At 46.6% G+C, this 26,349-nt stretch overlaps 1 protein-coding gene across 2 annotated transcripts in view; it reads right to left on the reverse strand.

Annotated features, from left to right (window-relative positions):
* SPSB1 (splA/ryanodine receptor domain and SOCS box containing 1) overlaps positions 1 to 18,774 on the reverse strand; it is a 38,312-nt gene extending 19,538 nt beyond the window's left edge. For both annotated transcript variants that reach the window (XM_059829992.1, XM_059829993.1), the window contains exon 1: positions 18,744 to 18,774. The gene's annotated coding sequence lies outside the window, so the exon portion shown is untranslated. The remainder of the gene's footprint in view (positions 1 to 18,743) is intronic.
* Positions 18,775 to 26,349: the final 7,575 nt, after the last annotated feature.

Raw genomic sequence — 26,349 nt, forward strand, 5'->3', positions numbered from 1 at the left:
TGCTACGTGTTTGGAGGAATGGGGGAAGCAACATGGTTGGCCTTCTCATAGGCTTAAGAGTACAACTATCCTATCCCAATTGCTGGAAGTGCTAGTTTGGAAGTCCTAGTTTTTTTCCAGGATAGCTGCTGTGCTGCTTTCAGTGGGCAGAATAAGGCAATGCACACCTCCTCCATGAACACAGCGAGCCCATCAAGAGTTGAATGAAGTCACCTAGTACACACCAAGTACTAATACCTGCACGAGAACAGGAACTGAGCCCTTACTGTATTAGAGTCACATAGATTTAGGTATTATAGACCTGAAAAGCAGCATTTTCTCAAATAGATGGCTTGAAAATGTAAGGTACACAGCAGATTGTGAGGATTTCAATCCCTGCTCCTAAAAGCAATACAGTATAGTCTGTCAGGAGACACGTAGAATCCAGCAGGATTCCTTCTCTCAGGAAAACCATTTGCAGTTTGAGCTATTTTAATATTAAGGTTGCCCAGCTACTGCCTCCTCCTTCCTCTTTTCATTTAAAGATGTCACAAGCACTGCTAACAGTAAAGCAAAAATCCCCACAACAGAGCAGCTGCCAAGCACCAGATTACTCAGCCTGTTGCCCTCAAATAGGTTTATTGTGTCTGAAGCTTCAGTACATGTATCTACATCAAATACATCTATGCCAGAGGGGAAGTTGTGCAAGTGTCTGGTACCACTCATCAGCACTATGGAAAAAGCACAGTTGAAATCTGGGCCATGTACTAGAAACAAGTAATTCTTGGTCCATTACAAGAGTGTCTCTCCGCTCCCTCCAAGCAGAGGATTAGAATCTTACAGCACCACAAACAGAATACTGCTCTCTGCAAGAGAAGGCAGAGCAGCACAGAAAAAAGCACAGCACAGCAAAAAATCAGGGCCTTACGGTGCAGAACTGAAGCTATGTTCCATCCCTGCTTCATTGCGACTCAGCTTGGGAAACTTCAGCACATCACTTCCTTGGATCTGCATTTCCCCCATTGAGATGGGCAGCAATACCACCACCAACCTACCATGCAGGGTAGGAGAAAATGCTTTTTGTACGAGTAGGTGGTCAATGAAAGCATTGCACACTTCGCATTGTTGCATCACAAGATGATATTTGGGGCAAAAGGTGAAGGCGAATAGCAGGACCGCAGAGGATGCCCCACAAACTGCCTGCTACTGAGAAAGAAATTCCAAGGCCCGGCACACTTGATACCCAGCAGGACAGTATTCAGTTCCTCCTCACGAAAAGCTGCTTTGTCCCTGACATTTAAGGAAGCAAAAGTTCGCTTTTCTTTCTCCTCCAGTTTTACAATTTATTTACATCTGCATCCTCAGCAACTCAGCTGGCATCCTTTTCTTCACATTCAACAATCATGCTCCACTTCCAAGTTCATCCCTTTCATCCTCCCTTTTACAGTCTGCATTTAGTCACTGGGTTGACCTCTGCTGTCACAGCAATCCCACCAGAGTCAGGAGGATGGATGCACAAAGACTCCCATCCAACTATGCATGCTTGCTGCTATTTTTCAGGGAGGAAATAAACAAGCCCCTTAGTCAGGAGCTAATGAGTTTCCTGACTGAGTCTTTTCCACCTGATGAGATACTATGACAATCAAATCATGAGACATAAGAAAATTAATTCTATAACCTTGGAGCTTAATGCAGTTAAGGACCTCTGCATAGCTACTGTGTCTTTCTGTAGGTAACCAGTGCTATAGCATAACATGTGCTATAGCATAACACATTCTATGCAGAGCTTTACGTAAAAGAAAGGGCAGAAAAGGATGCAGTACAACAAGGACAACTTGTCCCCAAGCTCTTCCCTTCCACCAGCTCAAAAACTGCTGCTAGCAGTACCTTGTCACCAGCAGCCTGCCTCAGCCTGTACAGTAGCTTTCCCTCCACCCTTTCACCACCAGGTCAAGAGAGTAAGTTAATTGTGCTCCTTTGACCTATCATGATAGTAATTGTCCCTCTTTAGAGAGGGGCTGACATCAAACAGTCAAACTAAGTGCCAAGCCTAGATGTACTGCAGTTCAATAACTGTTTTTTTGTATCTTGTCTCATTGAACATCATGTAACTAGCCTGGAAGGTAGACAGCATGGCTTCTAAGGCCTTGGGTAAACATCTTCCAAAACTACATTTGACTCATCTTAGTTATACCTTGCAAGTCAGATCTGTCATCTGTTGATTTGAGGGATATGAACTTTATCCTACAATACTGAGCAGAAAGATAGTTTGCCTTGTTAATCACTCCCCCACATCCCAAACACCTTTTAAAGACACAATTCAGGATGCTGCTCCTTCCTGTAAATCCAGAAAGCAGAGAGGAGCTGCTTGGTTAGTGTACTGTCTGCTTTCTTAAATCTTAGTCCCTCACTGCTCTCTGAGAAAGGATCCCTGTTTTACCTATCCTATCACATTATTCCAGCATCCCAAAAGGGACAAACAACTAGCAAGAGCTAGCTCCATTGTCCAGCCCACAGCACTGCAAGTTTTCAAAGGATTCAGATGCATAGCATTGTACCAAGTCCTGCCAATTGCTATGACAAAATAAACCCCTATATGATGACTGTAGAAAACCTCCTGACATATGGATGGACTCACAGGAAGAAGATAAAGCAAGCTTATCTGGCTCCTTTGAGAGCCTAGAAACACTGGTGTCCTTCCAAGGACAGCCCGCTCTAAAAGGAACAACGCTATTGTCAAAGCAAGAGGACTTGCCACTACTAAGTACTCGGCAACCCTGCAGGATAGGGGGTAGTTGCGAAGTTAAATGAGAGTCAAATTTTGTTTTGTAGCTCACCTTTGACATTGAGACAAGACTGGAAGAAAGCTTTTTTTATACAAATGTTTATTTCAAGTAAAGAAGTTTTAGTAGTGATGCTGAGACTTGAAACAAGTAATTCATCTCCTCTGTGTTTCAGGGTGATTTGTAGGACAGAAATTGGTTCTAAGAGTTTCTTAGACAAGCTGGGAAACAAACAACCAAAAACCCCAGATTCTAGCTGGCTATGTAGGAGATAAGTCTCCCTGTCTATCCATTAATAAAGCAGCCTACCCACTTCCAGAATTTAACTCTTCCGATAGTATCACAGCAAGATTACTATACAAGCTTATTTCATAGAATCATAAACTAATTCAGGCTGGAAAGGACCTCAGGAGGTCTCCAGTCCAATCTCCTACTCAAAACAGGGTCAGACTAGGTTACTCAGAGCTTTATCCAGTTTACTCTTGTTAATCTTCAAAAACAGAGACTGTACAACCTCTGCGCAACCCGTTCCAATGCTTGACAAGCCTCACTGTGACAAAACTTCTCCTTATGCTTAGGGTTATGCATCTTCCTCCCCGTTCAAGTCACTCCAGTTTTTTCATCAGCCTGTTTCAGGTTGAATTTAGTGTTAGTCCTCAGGTCAAATAAATCCTAAACAAGTCAATGTAGTTCAGCCTCTTGTACTAGCTGTTAGTACCTTCTTACTGGACAGTCAACTACTCTAAGCAATATAAACATAGATTTAGATCACAGGTCTTTGTCTTACCTTGCCACATGGAAAAACCCAGCATTCCTCTCTGATGTTTACCCAGACCTCTTCATCCTGGGCTTGTTAAGTGTTGAAAAAGAGCATAAAGTGTATAAAGACCCAGTGGATCTTTCACAGCTTAAACTACAGATTCAGGTCTTTCCTGTCCTGAGGTCTGTGGAGACTGAGGGTGTCACCACTGAAGACAAAAACCTCAGAAGAGGAGACAGTTGAGTCACTGAGGAAGTGATTTTTTTTTTCATACTGTTTAGGAAACCATTCTGTTCACTTAGCAAAAGGATGTTTTCAGAAGTCAACACCCCTGCACATGCATCCAAAGCAGGAGCTCATCACACAATCATGACAGGCTCTTTAAATCAAGTTTAGGCGTCCTAATCTGAAAGTCTGTCAGATTCTTCAATGCCTCCAGCACCTGCCTATATGCAAAAAAGCCTTCTGTGGCCTCCCGCAATAAGTCTGCTAGTTTCAGTAGGACCAGGCAGACATAAAACGACATTGCCACTATCAAAAAAAAGTCTTTTGCAATTAATCTCCAAAAGCATCTGGCTTCTACCATTTTCTAGGAGATATTTCCCCTAGCCCCTACTCTCAAATGCGATCTTGACCCATAACCTGCACATCAGATGTGCCTCTGCTGCATCAGATAGTTCTTGTAACATGCTAAATGATGACCACACCATCTTTTCTTCCATGTCCCGACTCCTAGCCAAGCCAGCCACGGCCCAAGTTTAGGAATTCTTTGTTCCCTAAAGTCACCTGCTACATGAGCAATGCTGTGGCTCAGCCTCATCCACCAGCTGCCCTCCCTGTGAGGACAGGCACGCTTCAGCATCCCCCTTGGAAACAATCCTCCCAATGCATGCAGCTTAGCCACATTACCCGTTAGGAAGTATTGCACCTTACAGAAACAGGGCTTATCTTTTAAAGTGGAAAAGATGAAAGCCAGAAGCTGGCTGTTCATACAGACGCCGTGCTCAGTACAAGTCTTTGAAGGCAGGAAGGCTAGGGAGGGCAGGGTGGACTGGCAAAAACAATACTGTCTGGCTAGAGGATACAGATTGCTTCACTACCACAATGAAGTGTCTGAAGACTTGTGTCCTCCTCAGCTCCCTCCCCCTGCTGTGCTCCACCTTGAGCTATGTGGTTGGCACTCTTGTGATAGCATTAGCCACTCGCTGCAGCTTATAATCAGCTGGAAGGAAAACAATCTGCAGGAACACTGTGCATCAACTTCAATGCCTGCCACCCTCTTCCCCATGTACCTCACCTTGAGAAGCTCAGCTTCATCTATACCTCCCACCCGAAAAGAACAGTCACTGATGTTCCCAGGCAAGGAGGGATCTGCATGTTAACTTAGAGCAAGCAGGGTTCAGGAGCTCCCAACCCTCAGATTTGTTTCAAAGGAACACAGAATTACCTTCAAGATAAAAACAACAGTTTTATTATCGAAGTTAACTAGGTACTTGGCTTTGAAATGTAATTTCTTCCCCTGCATCAAAGGGCTGTTAATTTTAGTCTTGTAGCAAAGAAGTACAAGAAATGAAAGCAGCATCTGCTTGGAAGAGATGAATGCAAGATAAAAGGTGTCTGTGACAGAAAGCTGGCAGCAGCCTTATGTTTTCTATTTAAGCTTGATCTGGAACAACAACGACCCTTAAAACATAACAAATGTCGTGGAAAAACCCTTTCTAAATCCAGCAACATAGCCGGAAGATGCAATTTCTCTTCTCCAACTGCTGCAACAGCCAGTTGAGGTGAGGAGCCCAGACTTGCTATCCCAGGGTAATCAAGCACCTAGGCTTGTTCAAGGCCACAATATCCCCCCTTCAGCTTCCAATTCCCTCTTCCCCTCCAAGTCTCCAGAGGGAAAGCAGTTTCCTAGGGATCTCCCTTAGCAAAAAGGAAGCAGAGTAACACCATGGGAGAACACCTCCAGAATGTTTGGGCATAAATGGCTTGCAATCCAGCCAGTAGAGAAAAGAAAAAGCATTGGCATCTCTTGTCTGCCTAGTACAGCCTGGTTTTTTTCAGACAGTCAAGTCAGGATCATCATGACTTTGTTATATAACACAAGTTTTTAGACATGCTCAAGTCCAGGCCTTTAACAGTAACAGAGGCACTGAAGTTGGTCACAAGAGTGTATCAAGGGTAGGTCAACTGTGCTCTGTTTTAAGTGGATTTACTAGCACTTCACACATTAGGGCAAGAGATGGTAGCTTTTCCAGCACTGATAACATTAGCAACAGCAGCCTTGCTGTGGTGTACAATGGGCTTCCACTGGAAACAAACCAAACAGAAAATCCCTGTTCTGCAATACCACTCACACCATCTAACCAGGGAGAAGAATATATAAGCACCTTGCTCTTGTCTCAGAGGTACTGGCACAGGGGCTGACAAGTCCCTCTAAGTATCTTCACTATGCCAACTCATTAGCTTTACTGAGGGTCACCTTGATCTGCCATCCTGATGTTTTGGGTGGGGAAGGACTGTTTTCTGCCCTTTCCCCATGCTTTTTAGTAGCATCAAGCTTCACCTGCTAGAGCTTGGGGCAAGCAGAGAGAACAAGATAGCTAGCACTAAAATAAAAGGTACAAGCAGCTCACATGAAAACTACTATGAAACATGGATCCAATATAAGATTTGCAGACTTTAAATGCTACGTTGATTACCATGCACACATTTGTTGTTTTACTTCAGCCCAGGATTTCTGCAATGGACACATGGATCCCCATCCTTCCCCTGATTAGCAGTTAATATGGAAAGCTCCTTCTATCTAACCTTTAAACTATCAAGCAAAGAGAAGCCAACATAATGCATTCTGCCTGACCCAACCCATTGCCAGTCTCCAGAAAGATGTGTTCACCTCTCATTTCTGAGGCAGCTGCCAGAAGCTATGCAACTCAAACCTTGGTTATATGAGCAAAAACCCAAAGAAAGAGCCAGATAAACATGCAAAGAGACTAGTGCCGAGACATTTGTCAACATTCAGCAAACCACTCCATCAGCATGCTTAGTAAGGTAAGCCCTCCACATCCAGGAATACACACAAGCAACAAGCCATCTCACAGCAGCTCTCAATAAAGTGCTGAACTAAGAGGATATTCCTGGCAGACAGATTACACAAGAGACAACTCACATTGCCAGCTTTACTGGAACATACACAGCAACTCCCCAAAGCAGAGCATTGTGGGATGGTGCCTCACTAGATTTCTGACTTGTCATTAGCCAAAAAAGTTTAATGACATGGTTGGACTCTGTGTTTAAATATAATTGACCTGGGACATACCATAATTAGGAAGAGAGATATTTTACATCTCAATGAAGCCTACAGCTGCGAAGAGTCTCAGCATGATGCAATGTTTTGCTTTCACCATGACCTAAAAGGGTCCTTGGAAATTGCTATGGTCAGTTCAGATAGGCAGGGTGACCAAAAGCTTCAGCTGGGTTCTTATATCATCCAGCAAAAGGCTTCACGTAACAGCACAATTTTAGAAGGGCCTTCTAGCCTGACTGCTTCAAGTTTTATCCCTATAAAAGTGCAGCTAGACAAATCAGATTTTAAAGTACAGAGCACGCCAAAACGAAATAGATTAAAGCACATTATACAAACTGTGGCTGCAGGAATACACATGCTGCCTTCAGAGGACATCTGCACTGTAAGGTGGCCAGATATCCAAGAGCAACTTTTTCCTGGAAATAACAGTTGTGGTAATACAGAACAAATGTTTTTGCCAAAAAGCATGACCAAGACACTCACCTACAGCACTGTTCACAGTTGCTTCACTACTGGTTAGTGTCCAGAGTGGCTGGTTCAAGTGGCAAGGAGTGGAACTTGTCCCTTAGTCTTAACCGGGACACACTCAGAAATGCAATCCTAAGCAACAGTTTCACTAGCTTCAGCTCTGTAAGTCAAGTGATATTTTAAGTAGCCTCCTCATCACCTCCCGTGTGCCAACACTAAGCTGCACCTCAGTCATTTAGTTTGAGCAAAGCAAATCTGTATGATTAGGCCCAACACTGCTAATTTACATAGTGGTAGTACCTCTCCATTGGAAAAGAGTGAGTATGAAGTAACAGTTCACATCAGTTGCTTCAGCACAGGCAACTAGAACAACTAGTTAGGAGATAGTCATGCTCTGAACCACGCAGAGGGGATATATTGCTGAAGAGACATTTGTACAGGCTTTTTGATGGTAAACAGCTTTAAGCATCATCTCTTCAGATAGCATCTGAAAGCACAAAAATTTTTACTCTGGGCCACTTTAGCATAATCATCCAGACTCACAAGATCAAGTCTTGTATGGAGCTGTCCATCTTCACCCCCAGTCACAAGAATATTTCTCCCAAATCATCCACTTCTAAAAAGCCTCCCAGCTCAGCATCAGCAGTGACATCAATAGGCATGGTGCTGGAACAAGGAAAGACTGCAATTCAAAGTATCCATGACAACTTCAACATCAGTTTGAAGAAGGATACTGGAAGGAAAGTTTGTGTAAAGAAAATGGAATCTCCTTCTTTGGGTATCTCCCCTGTTTCCAAGGCAGAGCACCATACCAGAAATCTCAGTTTAACTTTGTGTAGGGACACTTTTGGTTCTCTAGGCAGTTTAGTCTGACAGCAGTCCAATATTGTAACTTTTGTAAAAAGCAGTGAAAAAGTACTTAAACATTCTTTGCCTGAAAAGATTCTGCCCACCAATAAGCTTAATTTCAGGTATCAAAGTCATACCTAAAGCCGTCTTGTAATTTAGGTTCAAACAGTAAGTTCTCAAAGGTATTTTGCCCTCTCCAAAGTGAAGTAACTGAACGCAGTTTGCAGCTCTACACAAGACTTCCCTCTGCTCCCCATAACTGTGAAACAGATTTGTCTTGCATACAGAGTACACAGCCACATGTGATTATGAAATTTAATGCAGAAGTCAGTAAGTCCTGCAAAGCTGACTGATGGAAAGGTTTTGATTAGCTACCTGCTAAGACAGTCCACTGCAAAGATGGTAGCCACTAGCACATGATGTTCATAAGAAGGTTCCATAATAGCTTTGAAAAGATCTTTCCTTTAAATTAGGAAGAAACACAGTCTCCTGCAGGGAAGGAAAGAGACAGCCACTGGTCAGTGTCTGAGGTCTACTGGGGGTGAGAGGAGATGCTAAGATGTTGTTTATCCCTTCTGTTTCCACCTTCCAAATGCCCTGACACCACCACAGAAGCCTGAGTAAGCAGAGTTTAAAGAACATGCATGTTCACCATCTGTTCCTTCCCTTCCTAGGGCTTCTCAGCAGACTAAACTGTGGGTTTCCTCTCTAAAACAGCAAAATTCCAGTACCTGTAATTAAGCCAACAGCTTTCTGCTGTGACTATTCCAGACATTGCCATCTGAGTCCTTTCCATTGAGGTTACCCATACAAAAACCTCTCCAATGTAAAAGACAAGAAACAGCGCATAATCAGTGATAGGACAAGTTCATTAGATGTAAGCAAGCCTGAGTTGTCTTATCTAGGCATTAAACAGCTGCCAGTACTTTTACAGTTCAAAGGCAAGACAAAAGCTGTACAGCCAACCTATCCTCCCAACATACCACAGTCATCATAGGTCCTCATAAGTCAACATGCCTTCTAAATAAGTGTTTAACATAAACATTTGTACAGTCACTTAATTCCTGGTGAACCAAGCTATTTGATGTGGGCCACAGAAAGCTCCCATGACATCAATGGAAAGTTTCCAATTAGGAAACCAAGTTTGAAACACATTAATAGAACTTAAGAAATAGGGAGAAAGAAACCTTGCAGAAACAGTCAAAAGATCTGTTCCCAAGAAGGACGCACTCAACATACTTAGGAACAAGCAGAAAAGATAAGCTGCCTTGATTTTTCAGAGTTGAGTTAGTAAGAATTGTAGAGATACAAGCACAGCTATGTTAGCTGCCCCCTTCAGTATCTAAGTTTCTGTCTTTTCTAAGGCTGGTCAGTCTCAGCCAAATTATGTTCAACTGTTTTTTGGCTGCTACTGAAGTCCTTATTCCTCCTTTTGAGGAGGCTGGATGGCTTTGCCAAGATTTGCTGTGTACAAGCATCGATTTGAAAGTAATGAGAAGGCCACTGCCACCCACCATCCAGTGCACCACAACCTCCCAAACATAGATGTAAACTGTCTAGAATATTTAATGCCTGGAATATCAAACAAAGCCACCACATCCAACATTATTTTCCTCCCTCAAAAACTTCACACCAGGAAAGAAACTTACCTTGCAGTTCTATTTCCACAGTCAATTCGTTACACTACTACTTCTAATACTCAATGAAAGTATAAGCTGAAGTCACCCTACACAGCCATCCCCTACAGATAATCCCAATGCTTTGGTGGTACCATACGAGGACTTGAAAAAGCTGGCTACAGAGATATTCACCCTAGATAAATGCATCTAGGTGTGCATTAATTGGACTGCCCAGCTTTTCTGTCAGACTTGCAGGCCAAAAAGGGTCAGGTCCAGCAGCCTGCCAAGCCACCCCTCCCACTGCTGCCAGCCTGCCACCTCCTGGGCCACCTGCTGTGTCCACCCAGGCCTTCCATTTGATACCCATGCAGCACCACAACCCTGGGTCAGACACGATTGCCACAACAAACTTGTGTTGTGGGTGCCTTAGAGATGCCAAAACAAGATTTAAAAGTATATTCAACACTGCATTAGCACAAAAGCCATCTCAACAGTAAAATCACTGATGAGCCTTCTGCTGCACTGTTTTGCACCTTGAAATGCAGATTCCCACAAGGCCAAGTGTTCTTTCAAGAACAGTCTAGGCTGGGGATTGACTAGCATTTTTTGGAAGGTTTGAAGACAGCCTAATCCACATAACATAAGAGCACATGCCTCCAAACAAGTGCTGGTTATAATACCCTCTCCTTTCTCTTCACCTTAATGACCATAAGCTTGAAACCCATTCTCCTATCTCAAATACACAGGAGATTTGTCACCAGTCTTAATATATGGTCTACAGCACACTGCTCCCCAATGCCCACTAAGGTCTTACTGGTATCAAGAAATCTCTTCCCACTTAAAGCTCTAAGAGCTATTCAATTCTTGTTTCTTATCAGAAATAGTGAAACCAATAAGAGCCATCCTTCTCCATTTTCACAGAAAGGTATCGCTACACTTAACCCATAAAACACAGTCCAGCTGAGGATAAGCCATATCTTATATCATACATATCTTATCTTGCTCTTGTATGTTCCTAGATGCATACTGAAAGTCATGCCACCCCTCTGGCCTAAAGCCCAAACCTGCTTCTGCCTACTAAGCTTATTCAGGGGACACTGCACATGTCCCATCACATGGGCAGTCAATGGAAATTCTCTTTACCTCCACTGTTAATATGCTGTCATACATTTGTGCCCACAGCAGCAAGCTGAGCTGTTCTACCTAGAGAGATCTGGCTGGGAAGGGAACACCAGCATGCACTTACAACCATATCCCTACATCAAGGGACAAAGCTTGAAGGCACCTCATGAGTCACAGCCAAATTCCTTTTTGGAGAAAACATATACAGCAGAAAGTCCTTGTAGAAAAAATACCACCAAGTACGTATGCAAGTACACCTAGCAGCAAACATTCTCCTCTTCTGAGACTAATAAGCTCATCAAAGCAGGAGATTCACTAGAGTTCCTTGTGGACAAACATCTATCTATATCTGCCACCCTGGAGTGACACAGCATACTTGGCAAGTTCCCCCTAGATAAAACAGTGCACTGCTCTGGAGCAAGCAGGAGGGTAGTTGCACAATCACAGCCTGACTGCAGATGTGGGTTATTTCTCCTTGCAGCCTCTCTCTAGTCAGGTGTCCCCTCCCACTTAAAGTGTTGACACACAAAGCTGTGCCTCTTGCAAATCCAGTTCAGTGTCCACACACCAGGCTTTATCTGATTACTCAGATAAAGCCTCAGGATTTAATGTTATTCGTGCCAAAAGTGCAGATTTGGGCCTGTATGGGCACATATGACCTGCCCCTTCAGCAATCTCACTGGAAGGCAACATCTTACAGCCACTTGGCATGCCTCACACCCAGAGGATCAGAAGCACACGAGGAACACCAGCACCTCAATAAAACAGAAAAAAGATTCAGCTGGGGAACACTTAGTGAACATTCCAGGAAAGCTCTTAGTTCCTTCAAAAGCTGCTTCTTACAAACTCCAAGTTCAGAAAATTAAATTATTTAGCAGTTGTTGGTCCTTGAGTAGATCATCTCAACATCAATTAACTAAGGCAGATATCAAGAACTAACTACAGTACCAAAACTCCAGGATAAACTCAGCCACTGAAATGAACCCATATTAATAAACATGAGATACACATTTTGCCCTTTCTTTTTCTCCACATCCCAACATACAGCAAGTCAATCCCACAACTTGGAAAACCAGTAGCATATTACCATGCTGGTCTGCCTTCACTCCCTGGATTTTCACCATTACTCAAGCTCACAGCTACTTGACAGCAGATTAGCTGCCCCTTTTTAACTTCTACACAGCAGCTGTGCATTGGCAAGACAGTGTGCCACATACCTAACCTTACAGCAATATCCTGCTGGAATCAGTGCCATGTGTGTAGCCCTTCTGCCCTTTTCCTCTTAGGCTGCAAACTAAGCTATGCTAGCAAGAAGGAGAGATGCATGTGCCCGAATCAATACCAGAGTCAAGTCCGAGGCTGAAACCACTTATAACTGCCTGTCTGATCCTTGTTGCAAGAGGGACACACAGCACTCCAAAAAAGCTGTGAGGTAACAGGGAGGAAAGCAGTGCCCTGGCTCACAAAAAACCCATATTCATTAGATTGCTTCACTCCCACCCCCAGCTCCATTTTGTTCCAGCTGGAAGCGCCCAACATGCCACATGGAAAACCCCAGAACATTAGTAGTGAAACTGTGTGGGACACCAGGCAAGGAAGCCAAGTGTTCAAGCCAGTAGTGCAGAACCTTGACAGCAAGCTGTAGGGTCACAACACAGCCCAGCCTGCAGCAGCTCATGCCTATCATATAACCCCAGAACAAAGTCCAAGCAGATCCATTTCCTGCCCATAGGAGTCAAGCCAGGTACTTTCTGGATTCACGCAGGCCCCAAACCTCTTTTCAGCAAAAGTGCCAACAGGTTTCTTCTGCAGTTGTTCAACAGTTCATAGGAACTAGGACATAAACGGTAAATCTCCCAGTTCAGCTTATCCCTTACCAGCTGGTCCACAACATTTTAGGTATTTCTGTACATGGGCACCACTTGAAACTTCAAGTCCCAGATGTACTAGTGCCCTGGGATTAGTATGGAACAAAGCAATCCCTCCCTCATTGTCCAAGCTCGATAACATGACCAGTTTAGCCTTTAAATAGCATGGGGACACTGTCTATCAAAGAGATAGGACCCATGTAGAACTGCTGACAACACAGCACCAATCCCATCCATTCCACATACCCAGTATCCCAAATCCTCTGTAGTGTGGACCAAAGACTACTGTTTGAAAGCATTTCAAGGGTCATTATTCTCTTCACACTGAGAAGCAATGCTTCTTCCCCTGCAGCACAGCTCACTAGGCTACACCACTACAGACCCAGGGATGCTGAAGCACCATATGACAATGAATTAGGGTATCTAGGTAAGAACTGCACTTGGGCAAACTCCAGGACTTCCTTCAAGCCTCCAGATGCTGTAGTTGGAATCCAGGCATTTTTTCATATCTCTACTTAATGTAGAGTTTAACTTCCAAAAGGCCATTAAAACCAGAAGTTATCCACAGTAAACTTATCAAACATTTAAACTAAGAAATTCTAAACATCTGAGACCAATGTAGCCTTCTCATGTAGAGAACATCTTGGCCTTACCCCTTGCTTGCTTTTCTTGGCTGTTTACCATCTGTGGCTCACGTTCTTTAGAACTAAGTTGTTGCTGCAGTTTTTGTGCAACCATGTACATGCCTTTGTACATTTATGGTGTCAAGGCCCCATCTGGGATCTCCTCAGGACAGATTCCTGACTTGATAACATACCAGCTATCCAAAGAAAGCAGTTTGAAACTAACATCTACACAGCTGCTCTGACTTACAAGCTTCATCAAATTCCCCTCCCAGGCTAAAAGAAAAAGCCCATGTTTGGTAACTCCATTCAGACATTACCACTTTCTGCCCCAAAGCTCTCAAGTCAAAAGCTGTTGCTCTCACTTTGAAATCAAGCAGATGGTGGTGGTTTTTGGTTTTTTTTTAAGTAAAAAGCTTTCTCCTCCCAGAGAAAGTTTTGCAGGTTGAAAGCCTTACTATTATACAGTAGCAGTGCTGCTTCAGTTTGAAGTCTGTCTTCCCATGTTCTAGAAGAGGAAAAACTACTAGAGCCATAAGACAAGACTTGTTAGTGGACAAGACTCTCCACGGTTAAGGAAAAAAGATAAGGCAAGGGCAGGTGGCTGTTTCTCTATTAAGATCAGAAAAAGATGTTAATCCAAAAAAAATCTTTGAAGCTGAAGTTCAATGCTGCTTAAGCACAAGACATCAAACTAGAAGGGAGGATGGCAAGACATCTACCACATGAACAGAATGCTAGAAAGTCAATGGCATGCTAAGCCCCCCACTCCTAGCTGTGGCTCTTCCACACTGTGGACAGAAAATACATTTCCCACCTTTTCCACCCCACTGCCAGAAATCCCTGCGCCATAAGTATTTTCTATTCCAACTGCTTTGATGAGCCACAGGGTAGAGCCCATTAAATAAAACCTGGTATTAGTGTCCATCCCTGCCAAAGGTGGTCAGACAAGAAAAGAGTTATCTTCATTTTCTCCCTTTCTAAAAACCCTAAAGCAAGATGTTGAGTGATTGAAGAAAGGCCACACATCAAATCAGATGTACAGAAAGGATTAGCCCACAGCTGTCCCTGGCTTGCAGCCCTACGCTCATCCCTCTAAACCACACTCCCTGGGGCACACACAGTACTATCAGACTGCCACAAGCACCAGCTGGCCTGGAAAGCTCTGGACCTTAAGCCCAATCCCAAGCATGGCAACATGTGACAAAAAGAACTGTCCCCAGCAGTCATGAGACAGCACCAAGCACTCATCTCACTAGCCAGCACTTGCATCCGCTTATCCCAGTAGTCCAGGCCCAGAGCTCAAAAGTATAGTTAGCATGTTAAGAAATTGTCCTTCCCTCTGTACTCTTGCCAAAGAAGGGGCCTCTACAAAGGCAGCCCGCAGTACCGAAGTAGTCAGTCCATTGAGCTGGGACAGTTGAAGTTTTACTCAATTTCAGCTCAACAGTAGGACATTATTCATGGTTCAGCTGACTGTTGTCAGTACCCTTACTCACCGCCTTTACATGCTGGGGGTGGACCTCAATACAGCATCCAGCTCACACCATATCTATTTTACTAGGGAAAGTCTGCTGTATTTCCTTCCCTTAACTTTGGCACTTGGTCAGTTATTCAATCACTGAAGAGGAGGAAGATTTCACTGCCACCAAGAATGTCAATTCCTGCAACTAAGCCAGGGAAGAATTGCCAAACAAACATATACCTAACAACACTGGCAACACACATGTTTGAGTGTTTACTACAGAGTTGCAAGTTTATCAGGGAAGATAACTATGACAAAACAAAGTCAGTGAAAGAGCTAGACTGACAGACATCCATTCTCTTGCTCTCAAACTTTTTCCTCGTGACATTTATGTGAAGCTTTGTGCAGAGACAGGGCAGAAGCCAAGTGTTTCAGTCTGTCCTTCGGTGGAAGGATCAGTGTAGACAGCAGATTGCTCTTGACCTCTCAGCTGTGAGGCAAGCAGAAGCAAACATACAAGAACAACATACGATTTCTCCCAATGGCATGCACCAAACCAGACATCCTGGTTTCCAGTAGCACACTGATATCCCTCCAGCAACTTGGTTTGCACTTGTCTCCTCCCATGTGTAAGACAAGGCTGCATCTCAGTCACACTCATCACTACATTTATACATTAATTTCAACAACTCACTGTAATTCCTCCAGGAAGACATCCTGCCATGCACAAGAGTGAGTTTCCTTCAGCCTCCTATCATACTCAGTTGCCCAACAAGACTGCTGGATCTTTCCAAGACAGATCCATTATATATTCCTTCTAGGCTTGATACTACTTCACCCAAAGTATGATCACCTGGAAGAGAATTTCCTAATAGACATCACAGACCAATTTAGTTTAGCCCAGGAGCTTCCAAAGCATTACGTATGAGGGCAAAGCACTACAGAGTTAGAAGGGAATCTATGAACAACCCCTTCCGTACTTCTTTAAAAGAGGTGACACTGCTTCAGTAGTCCCTGGGGAAACACAGTTAACAGTGGCACTTTTTCCCTACCATGTGCTTGGAAACTAGTACTTTTAAGCTAGGCTCTCACACTCAGAGTGTGTTTGGCCATCTCCTGTAGCACATATCCCATCTTTGCCAAGGACAACAGTACTCATCCCCCCCCCAGCAATTATTTATTGAAACAGTGGCAGCTGTAGCAGTTACTCACATGGAGTAACTTAAGGGAAGATTTTTTTGTTGTTGTTCAGAGCAGTGTAGTAACTGGAAGTGAGTCAACCCATTCTGCAGTGACCACCAGCAAAGCAGTCCAGTGACTGCAGTTTGGTAACCTTGGTTCTCAGACACTTAATCACTTCTATTCTGCAGGCATTGCACAGCTTTGTCTGGAAGCAACTAGTGTCTAACTTATATCTTGTACCAGCAACTTAACTTACCTGCAAATATAAAAGAGCAGGGCAGCAGTTTCACAGCCAGCCACATAACTAGCCTTTGGTAGAGTCAAGGTTAGGGAAACTCATACCGAAACAGAGCTTGTCAGTATAATCCGTGCAGGTCTAGTAAGCTGTTTCTCCACTGCTATAACGCTACATCACTCTACTAGTTAATACATGTACAAGCCTCCTTCCACAGGACATGAAGATAAGCACAGCCCAGCTGAGGTCATCTCATTGATACTCCCTGCCAACACCAGTTAATCCTCACTCCCCTTGTCAACACAAGCCCTCAGTGACTCCAGACTCAGTACATGTATATTACAGCCCAAAACTATAAGCTGAACTTGCATTGGCCTATCAGGTGCCAATTCCAGTGTATTTAGTGGCACCAGCCACAAAATTTGACTGAGAAAAACCTCAGCCAGCCACAGAGCATACTCCCTTCCACATCTTACATTCTTCAAAAACTACATTGTGACTTGGAAGATCAGCACGGTTTGCACTCATTCACAAAGCCTGGCATACAGTGTCCTGACTGGCTCACTAGCTACAGATTTTTAATTCCAGTAACTTCATGAATTCTTAATTACCCTTGCAAGACAGACTCTACAACAAGCAGCCCTTGCAGACAGCTTTCACTTTTTCTGAGGAAAGGAAACATAGGGGGCCAGGGAAAAAAAAAAAGACACAGGAGAGCAACGAGCAGAGCACATTTTCCACACCCAAGGTCTAGGAACAGGGAACTGACTCCACACAAATGCAGCACATATCAGCTAGCCAGTTCCTGGAACACAAACCCACATCTCAAAAGTATCTAACATAAGTTTACAAACAAACTCCAACCACATTATAGTGCACTTCAGTAACCTCTAAAGCAGAGGCTACAAAAGCCTGCTGCTGATGTACTGCAACAACACGATGCCCCCCAGAGGAATACACTGCTGAAGTTCATCCCTTGTCTTCAAGGGGGGAGAAGAATAAATTGCTGCTTTATGCGTCCATCATCACAACCACTAAGAGCCATGCCAGGGCCAGTGGCCAGGCAAACTGACAGAGCAGGGAGGAGACAGGCGCAGTAGCCACTGGCTGGTCAGGGAAGACACTCCTCAACAAGCCAGTTCAGTGCTTCTCGGCATCGCCATTCACTCTAAACAGTAGCACGGCTCCATCACATTCCCAGTAGTTCCCTTATCGACTCACCACAGAAATATCCTTCCTCATAGGCTGGGATAGCCACTTTGACCCCATCCATCCTACAGCCGGATCTCTTTTACGGCAAGCCACTGGAAACTCCACATAGTTTGGTCCTGGTAATTTAGCAGTCAACTTGCACCCAGCAAGACTAAGCTGCCTGTACTACTGTGCTTTGCAATGCCAAATCTGGTGTAGAAACGAGCCATTAGAGGGGTGGGAAAAGCGAAGATTGCTTCTAGGACAAAAGGTTCATAAATTCATCCTGCATCACTATCAGGAAAAAAAGAACGGATCTTCTTCCAAGGTAGCAACTCCCATTTTGACAATCATTTTGTAAACTTCCTTATCTTGAGCAATGGCTCAGACAATTCATAGGTTTCTAATCAGGCATGGCCACCATCAGTTGCCAGCCACACTGACCGCCCACTTCTCAGTCAGGTAATAGGGAGAACAAACGGCATACTTCAGCACAAGGCTACAGCAAGATTAATCTCGTCTCATTACAACAGCCCAGGTATTTCAGATATAGGATTATATAAGCTCCCATTGTATTAGCATAGGTTTGTGTAGTAAAAGCCAGACACATTAATTAGGCCTTGTAAGGTGCGCTCCAGAGACCACCACTGTAACCACAGACCCTGAGCAAACAACCCGACTTCCTTAATGAGTTGAAGATCTCCGAACTGACATTATCAGTGTTTGCTTTGCAAATCCACGCGCAGCTACGCCAGCTGGCCTCTGGCAGCCACCCATCGCACGGCATCCCAACCGCAGCCCCAGGAGCCTTGCGACGGCCGGGAGATCCTCAGGCCCTGATGCCGCCTTGAGCACCGGCTGCCCCGTTAGCCCCGGGCCGTGCCCCACGGACACCAGTGCTCCCCAGGGACGGGGCCTTCCACGCTCACGTGCGGCCCCACGGCCAACGCGAGGCACCCGGGGTCCGCAAGTGCCCTCGAGCTGCTGAGGCGGGTCAGAGAGCCTGGCCTCAGCCCAGCCTGGCGTCTGGGGGCTTTCCAGCTGGCACCGACCGCGGGCAGCTCGCACGGGCGGGAGGGGGGCCGGGAGGAGAGACCCGCTCCGCGCCCCCTGGGAACGGAGGCGCCTCCGCGGAGGGAGGAGGGAGGGAGGCGGAGGCCGCGGCAGCCCGGAGCCCGAGGCGGGGACCGGGCCGCTCGCCGCCGCCACCCCGGGGAAGGGCCGCCGCGGAGCCGCCCCGGCCCGCGGGCACCCGCCGCTCGCCTCGCACCGCGCCCGCCCCCGCCGGCTCCTACCGTTCCCAGGCCGCCGGCCGGACCATGGCAGCGGCCGGGCCCCGCCGGAGGCTGCTCCCGGGGCCGCGGTGCGCAGCGGAGCGGAGCGCAGCGCCCGCCTCTCCTCCGCCGCGGCGGGGAGGCTGGAGCCGCAGCGCCCCGGCTCCTCCCGGCGCCAGGCGCGGCAAGCGCGGCCCGGCCCGTCACATGGCCCAAATAGCGCCCGGCGGCGGCCCCGCTCCGCCCCCGGCCTGGCCCGGGGCGCGGCCCGCTCCGCCCGGGCCCGCGCCCCGCCCCGCCCCGCTGCGGGCAGCCCGCCGCGGCCGGGAAGGGGGCGGGAAGCGGGGCGGGGCCGGGGGCGCGGAGGAAGCGGCGGGGCCGGGGGGGCGCCGCCGCGGGGCGGCCCCGGAGGAGCGGCCGCGGCCCGCGGGGCCCGAGGCGCAGCCGGCGGCGGGGAAAGCCGTCCGTGTAGGGGAGGAAGCGCGGCAGCTTCTGGCTCCTTCACACGCTCCTTCACGCGCTCGGCAGCCGGCAGCGCTTCTGGGTGAAATCGGGCTGCTTTGATTCTTCCCTGCCCTGCGGGCTCAAAGAAAGGCCAAAAACAGCAGCGAGTTTCAGGCGTAAGGCTGTTTCTTTCTTTGCGGACAATCGAGTCACTTTTTAATGAATTGCACCCTCCGCGTCCGTGTACAGTGACACAATGTTGCAATATGTGCATTGCAGACACGCGGGGGATCCTGTGTTTGCTTTTTTAACGCTGATTTGTTTACCAAAACAAACCGCGGAAATACAACTCTGTTCATTTCAGTCTTTTTTCAAAAAGCAACTTTTTGGACAAATTTGACCCAGTAACGTCTCCTTGAGATGATTCATTTCTCAGCATTCCCGGACAAAAAGAGTCTGTTTGTAGCAATAGTGCTTGGAGCTATAAACCAGTGGATTGTCATAAATGAAGCAAGCCCAATTGCATGGGATACCTCCAAGGACCACCTAAGAGCTGCAGGAAGTGGTATGGATGATTCAGGAGGTGGCAGCCTGCCACCTGAGTCAGTACGGAACGAATGCCCCTGCACGCTGCTGAAGTTATTGTTTTTTGGGGTTGGACACTGACATCGGGCCTTGAAAAGTTCTCATCACTAATGGTCTTGGGGCACATGTGAAAAAAAAAAGAGCAGGGTTAATTTGTGTGTCCTCGTTTTTATGTCCCTACTTCCAGAGGACTTCGCTTTCACATCAGCTGAACCTCATTTCCAGCATAGGGCCTTCATTCAAACAAGGCTCAACCATAAATGCGCAAGTGTATTCTCCTTACCTACCTTTTAATTAGACAGGACACTCGGCCGTTTTTTTCCTGGCTGTGCTCCTCTTAGGGAGTGGGGAGGTGGGTAGCGAGGAAGGCGATTCCCGGCTGTATACGTGTGCTGGATCTCTGGGGAGGCTGGCAGAAGAAGGTATGCTCTGCTGAGAGCTGAACAGGCTTTTTGTCACGTTTCATGGGCCATGCATTAATGTACAACTTAGTTATACCAGTGCTTACACGGAAAAAACTCCTGCAGCTGCACACAGGATGAAATAAAATTGCACAGTCCCCAGGGACCATAAGCTCCCCGCTGCTAGGTTATTCCTTCAATGAGGTGGTCACAGCAGGACATTCAGAGACATATAATGGGGCAGGGTCCAGTGCTGAACCCACTGAACCGTCAGAAGAAGTCAGAAGAAACGAATGTCATGCGAAGGCCAAGGTGGGGTAGCTAGCCTGATAACTACTCCCCTCCTCCTCACCCCTTTCAGGCCATGCAGTCAAAAAAATCCCCAAAGAGGACTTCAGCCAATGCAGGGAAAGAAATGCTGTTGAACTCCAGGGGACAATGCATGCATGTGAAGTTGTTCTTCTGTGCGTTCATATCTTTGTAGGACTGGGACAATGATTTGTTAAGCATATTTTGAAGTCCTTGGGGAATAATTGCTCTATGCCAGCCATTGTAGTTCATTAAAAAAACACAATTCACGTCAGATTAAATTTATTACTCTAGCTGACCAGAAACACCAGGGAGTTTGCAGATACAGCACAAACATGTTCTTTCACACCCTACAAGATAGAAATAGGAGAAGTTTTATGTTAAATAGGTACATGTTTGGGTAGCTTTTCCAAAACTGCTTTGCTTTGACCTGGTCCTGCTCCCATTGAAGTCAATTTTCCTCACTAATTTCAGCAGAAGTTCTTCAAGTCCCCCAAGCGTGTTGTGAAAATCTCCCCCTTTAAGCTTTTCCTGCAGATTACTGTTCAGTTCTTGATCAGTTAGCCAGACCTTGGGGGCCCATACTCACCCAGAGACCCTGTAAATACTGCTCTGAGGGAGCTGCGGAAGGATTCTGACATTGCAGACTGGCTCCAGTGATTTCTGTCGGCACACGTGCAGCTTGTTGTGTGAATCCATCTCTGTGGAGCGTTCTCCCAGTTGATCTCCACCATTCAGAAGATCCACTCCTGTCTCTTCTGCCAATGCCAAAGATGTGAGAGGAATGTGCCAGGCACACGTTAGCAAGACAGATGGAAGTGTTGTCTAGGGAGACCAAAACTGCTTAGAATCGGACCTCTGTGGACCAGATGCTCCTTTACGGTAAATCCACCTACTCCACCTACTATAGTACACCTACTTCAAATGCTTTGTTTCATTACCGCCGAGGTGGGAGACTGCTGTAACCTGACTAGTAGGAGCAGGACAAAGGCTAGCAGGGATTCATAATCTAGAAAGACAGAGGGGAGGCAGCTGTTAATTAGTTGGCTGACAGTAGCTCTTGATGCTTAGAGATGTGGATTGGGGACTTCCCTCTTACCCTGAGACCTTTTCCTGCCCATCTGCTGTGAGCCAGGGGAGTAACAGAGCAATGGCCAGGGCCAGGGTCCTGAGGGAAGCCCAAGATCTTGCTTGTGGCAACTCAAAAGCAGGTTCTCCTTGGCCTGCCTAGCCACAGCTCCCCAGGGTGTATTAAATGGTCAGCACAGCATGAGCACCTTCTGCAGCAGCAGAGACATGTCATCACTGAATCCAAGAAAGCTGTGAACGATGTCTGAGAACTGTACAGGAAACTCAGCAGGCTTTAGTCTGCCTGTGAATTCAGCTGCTCGGCTAACTCCACCACAGTCTGTTACCTGCCTCCCAGCACTGCTCAGCACTACGACCTAGTATCTCTCCCTGAGCACCCTGCAGCACATTGCCATTGCTAGATGTGAGCTTCTTTGTCTGAGGGCTACTCACAGTCTTGCATTTTCTTGTGCACTAGTTCCAGGTGTGCAAGGGTTTCCTGCTCTAACAGATATCCCTGTTCTTTACAGGGAGAGGGAGAAATGGGGTGGAGGAGGTATAAGAGCAGCAGGGAAGTTGGAGGAAACCAGACGTGACAAGTGCTGAAGCAGAAATTTTCAGCTTTGTGGTGGCTTCTCGCCAGATGAGATCACAGCTCCTACGGAATCTTGTCTCCTTTTATTTCCTTAATGTTTGACTTTCTTGCTTCCTTAAGAAGCAGGAATTGCTAATCTTCAATCACTTGCTTTGAATACTGTCTACATCTCAAACAATAGCGCAAACAGTGGCAGAGGGGGGTGGCTGACAAATGCCAGTGTTTATGGCCTGCAATGGAATCCCTCTAAGCCTGTTTGGAAAACTGACTGAGGATAGAGCCTGGATTAGAAGAGACTTTTCCAGCTCTCATCCTTGTGAGTTTATGCTAAGATTATTAAAAGGGAGGTGGGAGGGGGAATGGCTTGGCATGCCTCCTTTTCTGTGCTCAGCACTCAGTACTGTAGATTATCTGTGGGGTCTGGAAGTGGATGAGCACCCACCTTCTGAAAAATGGGTCCCTTTTGAATGTCTGAAGTTAAGCATCTAAATCCTTCTTAAAAGCATGGACTCTCAGGCTGGTACAGACTTTGTAGATGTGCTTCATGGCTGACTAATACTAACCTTGCAGCAATAGGCTGATTGATAGACTGTAGCATAAAAGGGGATCCTATTGCTTTGCATTTGGTGGTGGTAGGGTGTATAAAGACAGGCAGGCAGCAAACATGCAGCTTTCTATGCCCTGGGGAGAGGGGGGGAGAGAGAGTAAACACTCTGCCCGGAAACATGTACGTGCTGCATGCAGGCTGTGCCTGTGGGAATTAAGGGAGACAATGCAACAGATAGTGAACAATGAGCGTCTGTAATGTACAGCAACAAAGCCAAAGTAACCCAGTGTGCCGCAGAACAGAGAAAGAGACTGTTAAAACAGCAGCCTCATGAGGTAGAAATCCTGCCAAGCCTGCTTAGAGGACAATCAACAAGCCCTCCTCAGCTGGAAGATGGCTCAAAGTGGTGGAAAAGGGAGTAAAAGAGAGTGGGATGGAGGAGGAAAAAAGAGGCATCCCCAAGGGGCCCTTTGCAGGGGAAGAAAAAAAAAAGTAATCTTCCTTTTAGTCTCTTCTTGTGAATTCAGATCTCAGCACAGTCAACACAAAACTTTGCACCCTGCAACACAAATAAATGAGGCTGTTTATCAGAATCCTTTATCAGAAACAAAGTGGAATCCAGGTATTTTGCTTTACATTCACCTGGAAAGCAGGGCCTTGCTGTGATGTCTCCTGTCACTGTTCCTTTGCCTTTCTGCTTCAGCATAGGGCGCTGGATGAGAAGTGGCCTGCCTTAAAGAATGGGATATATGTAACTCTGGAGCACTTGGATGCAGAAGATACTCTACAAACTTCCAATTCTATTTGGAGCGACCCTTACAACACCAGCTGGTTGCTCAGCTACCTCTGAGGTACAGGTACTACAGACATGACTTCCTCTTAATGAGAGGGCATGCCAGGAGCACCCCCTTAAAATCACAGTAACTTTACTGATTGACACAACTGTCTGCAGTAAAAAGGACACATCATAACACTCCTTTTCCGTATTGCACTGTATGTCGCAAGCTGATATGTAGGGGGCTAAGCACATGGTCGCAGTCTGTGCATGAGAAGCCATTGGGAGTGGGGAAGCAGAAAAATGAGTTCCTTGCCTTTTTGATGGGGGGCCGTGAATGGAAAATGGTAGCAACCAGGATAATACAGGAAGAGCAGCTGTGGAGTAGCTCCCGGGAGAGCAGGCTGACCAGAGGGCTCACTGTGCCACAGCAGATCAGTGCTCGTCTCTGCGCTGTGTGTGGCTCCAGGAACAGCAGCACAAGAGCTGGTGACAGAGGCCCAGGCTGTGTCCCTAGGGAAGGCTCCCTTTGCAGGACGGGGCTGGGAAAGAGGTTCCCACCAGCGCTGCAGCACGAGGAAGCAGCACCCTCTGCTGCTGGCGCGCCTGCCTCCACAGCACCTTTTTAGTTACAGACACCTAAGTACTTCCAGAGAGAAGCTGGGGGAAAACATCTGCAGCACTGTCCCTCTGCGAGTCAAAACACTGCAGCATGTGGGTGGTTTGTTTGTCAGACAGTTTGGTGATGTCAAAATACTGCTGTTGGGAAAGGAGATGCCAGGCGGCATCTGCTCGCAGCAGATAATAGGAATAAGAACAGGCCCTGGCTTTGTGCTGAAAAGATTTTGACTGCTGCTGTTCCCAGCAAGTACTTTGGCTGATACTGTTTGATGAACATGACTCGATACACACAACAGGAACGCTGTAGGATAAAGCTCTCCATTCCTCCAGCAGCCTTCCTCCGGCCTCTTCCAAACACTTCATATCCCCATGGGGCAGCTAATTTACTACTGCTGCACAGAGGAAAGGGGAACTCAGGCAAGCAACGTGACTCACCCACAGTGAGCGGGGCCCCTTCAGCTCTCTCCTGCTAACCATGGACCAGCGATTCCCACGGGGCTGGGAACACAAGGAAGGAGTCCCAACTCCTCCCACGCCTAAGCAATCCTACCATGGGGCACACAGCCATGATGCTGTATCATCACCAACCTGGCTCCCTAGAAAGCTGTGGGGTGATGCAGGATCGACGCAGTCAGATGAATCCTAGTCACCCATGTTTTTTCCCCTCCCTTTTGCTGAGGACTTTTTGCTTTTCCCAAATTCAGCTGTTTAACATCAATCAGGTCTATCCCATAAGCACATTCCCAAATGGGATATGCACACCTCAGACAGAGTACTTGGTTTCTTCCTCCTATTTCCTCCTGCTCCCTGAATGCAGGCTGCGCTTTTCCCTAGCATCTGACCCCAGGTTTCCCTTCTTCATGTGGGGAAATAAGCTAAACTTGGTACCGGCTGCAGCTCCCGTCCCGCACAGCTCAGACAGAGACATATACTTGAGCTCCCATTCCACCCCCCCATCTCACGATCTCCCTCCTCCTCTCTTGCCAGCAGCAGGGGAGAACCTCCCCAAATCTTCAAACACACAGAGTACTGTGCCAGCCCATAAAATATGCCCACGTAAGAAAAGCAAAGCATGAAAAAAATGTCTGAATCCTGTTAAAAATAGGCTGGGATCTACAGAAAAGAACCTGCTTAACAGTTTGTGTCTGTGCGCAGGTCTCATTTCAGCAACAGCAACACTGCTCAGAGCCGAACATCATTCACACAAGACCCAGATTGTTTTGTGGATAAGGAGATGCCTACAAAAAGGGAGCCCTGTTTAAGGAAAAAATGAGGCGATGTCTGGTCAGAGCGCCACCAGGACATAGTTTCTGCGGGAAATTCCTCTCCGTAGAGCAATCTGTCAAAGGAGAGCCAACACGTCCCGCCGTGGGGAGCAGCTTGAGGGCACAGGCCTGGCACAGTCTGCAGCGGTGCTTGCAGGGGAACTTGGTGCTGCATTGCTACAGGCCGGCATGCCAGCTCTCTGCAGGGGGAGCAGCTGGAATGAACTGGATCGATTCACATTACCCACAGACATTTCACAAGGCGGCTTGTTTCAGAATCGCTCCGGCTCCTGAAATGTACTGGTTTTCACCCTCTCCCCCCCCATCTCCTTTCTTGCCCCTTTTTAGGCAACAACCACATTTTCAGTCATCTGTTTGGGGAAAGGAAGGCAATAAACAAAATCCCTACTAAGAAGACAGGCAATGAATCTGGAGGCACAAATCCTACTAAGGACTGCCCTTAGCTGTGGCCAAAGGAGAAGTCAAGCACAGCACCAGAAAATGCATTTTGAAAAGCGTTAAGATACTGAAAGTTTTGCTGCTTTTACCACTATTGCCTCTGCTCCCTGTGTTCGAGGAGGATTCACTAACTCTGTAACTGCTTGGAGCATCTCTCTTCAGTGATGTGCACTGGTCTCTGAAGTAGAACAAAACTCTCTCTAAACTAGAATTAAACCACTTCTGACCTGGATGGGAAAATACTGTCCCAGCCCTATGACATGACTGTTATATCTCCTCACTTGCACAGCCATCTTCAAATGTATGGGTCGCTTAGATAACTCAGCATCGCCATCAGAAAGTATCACACACACGTCATAGCAACGTACCCGCATGCCCAAGGGAGCACCGGAGAGGGTTTGGACACTGAAGAAGAAAAAGACCCACATCACTTAGTACTACAGAAATGCTCCGCTACATTAGCGGCACAGGGAATCCACTGAAAACCCACAAGAGCCTGTGAATGACAGTGCCCTTTTAACTGCATTCAGGGGAACTAGTATTTGTGAATCAGCAAGA

Source organism: Gavia stellata, chromosome 27, assembly GCF_030936135.1.
Source record: "Gavia stellata isolate bGavSte3 chromosome 27, bGavSte3.hap2, whole genome shotgun sequence".
NCBI lineage: Eukaryota > Metazoa > Chordata > Aves > Gaviiformes > Gaviidae > Gavia > Gavia stellata.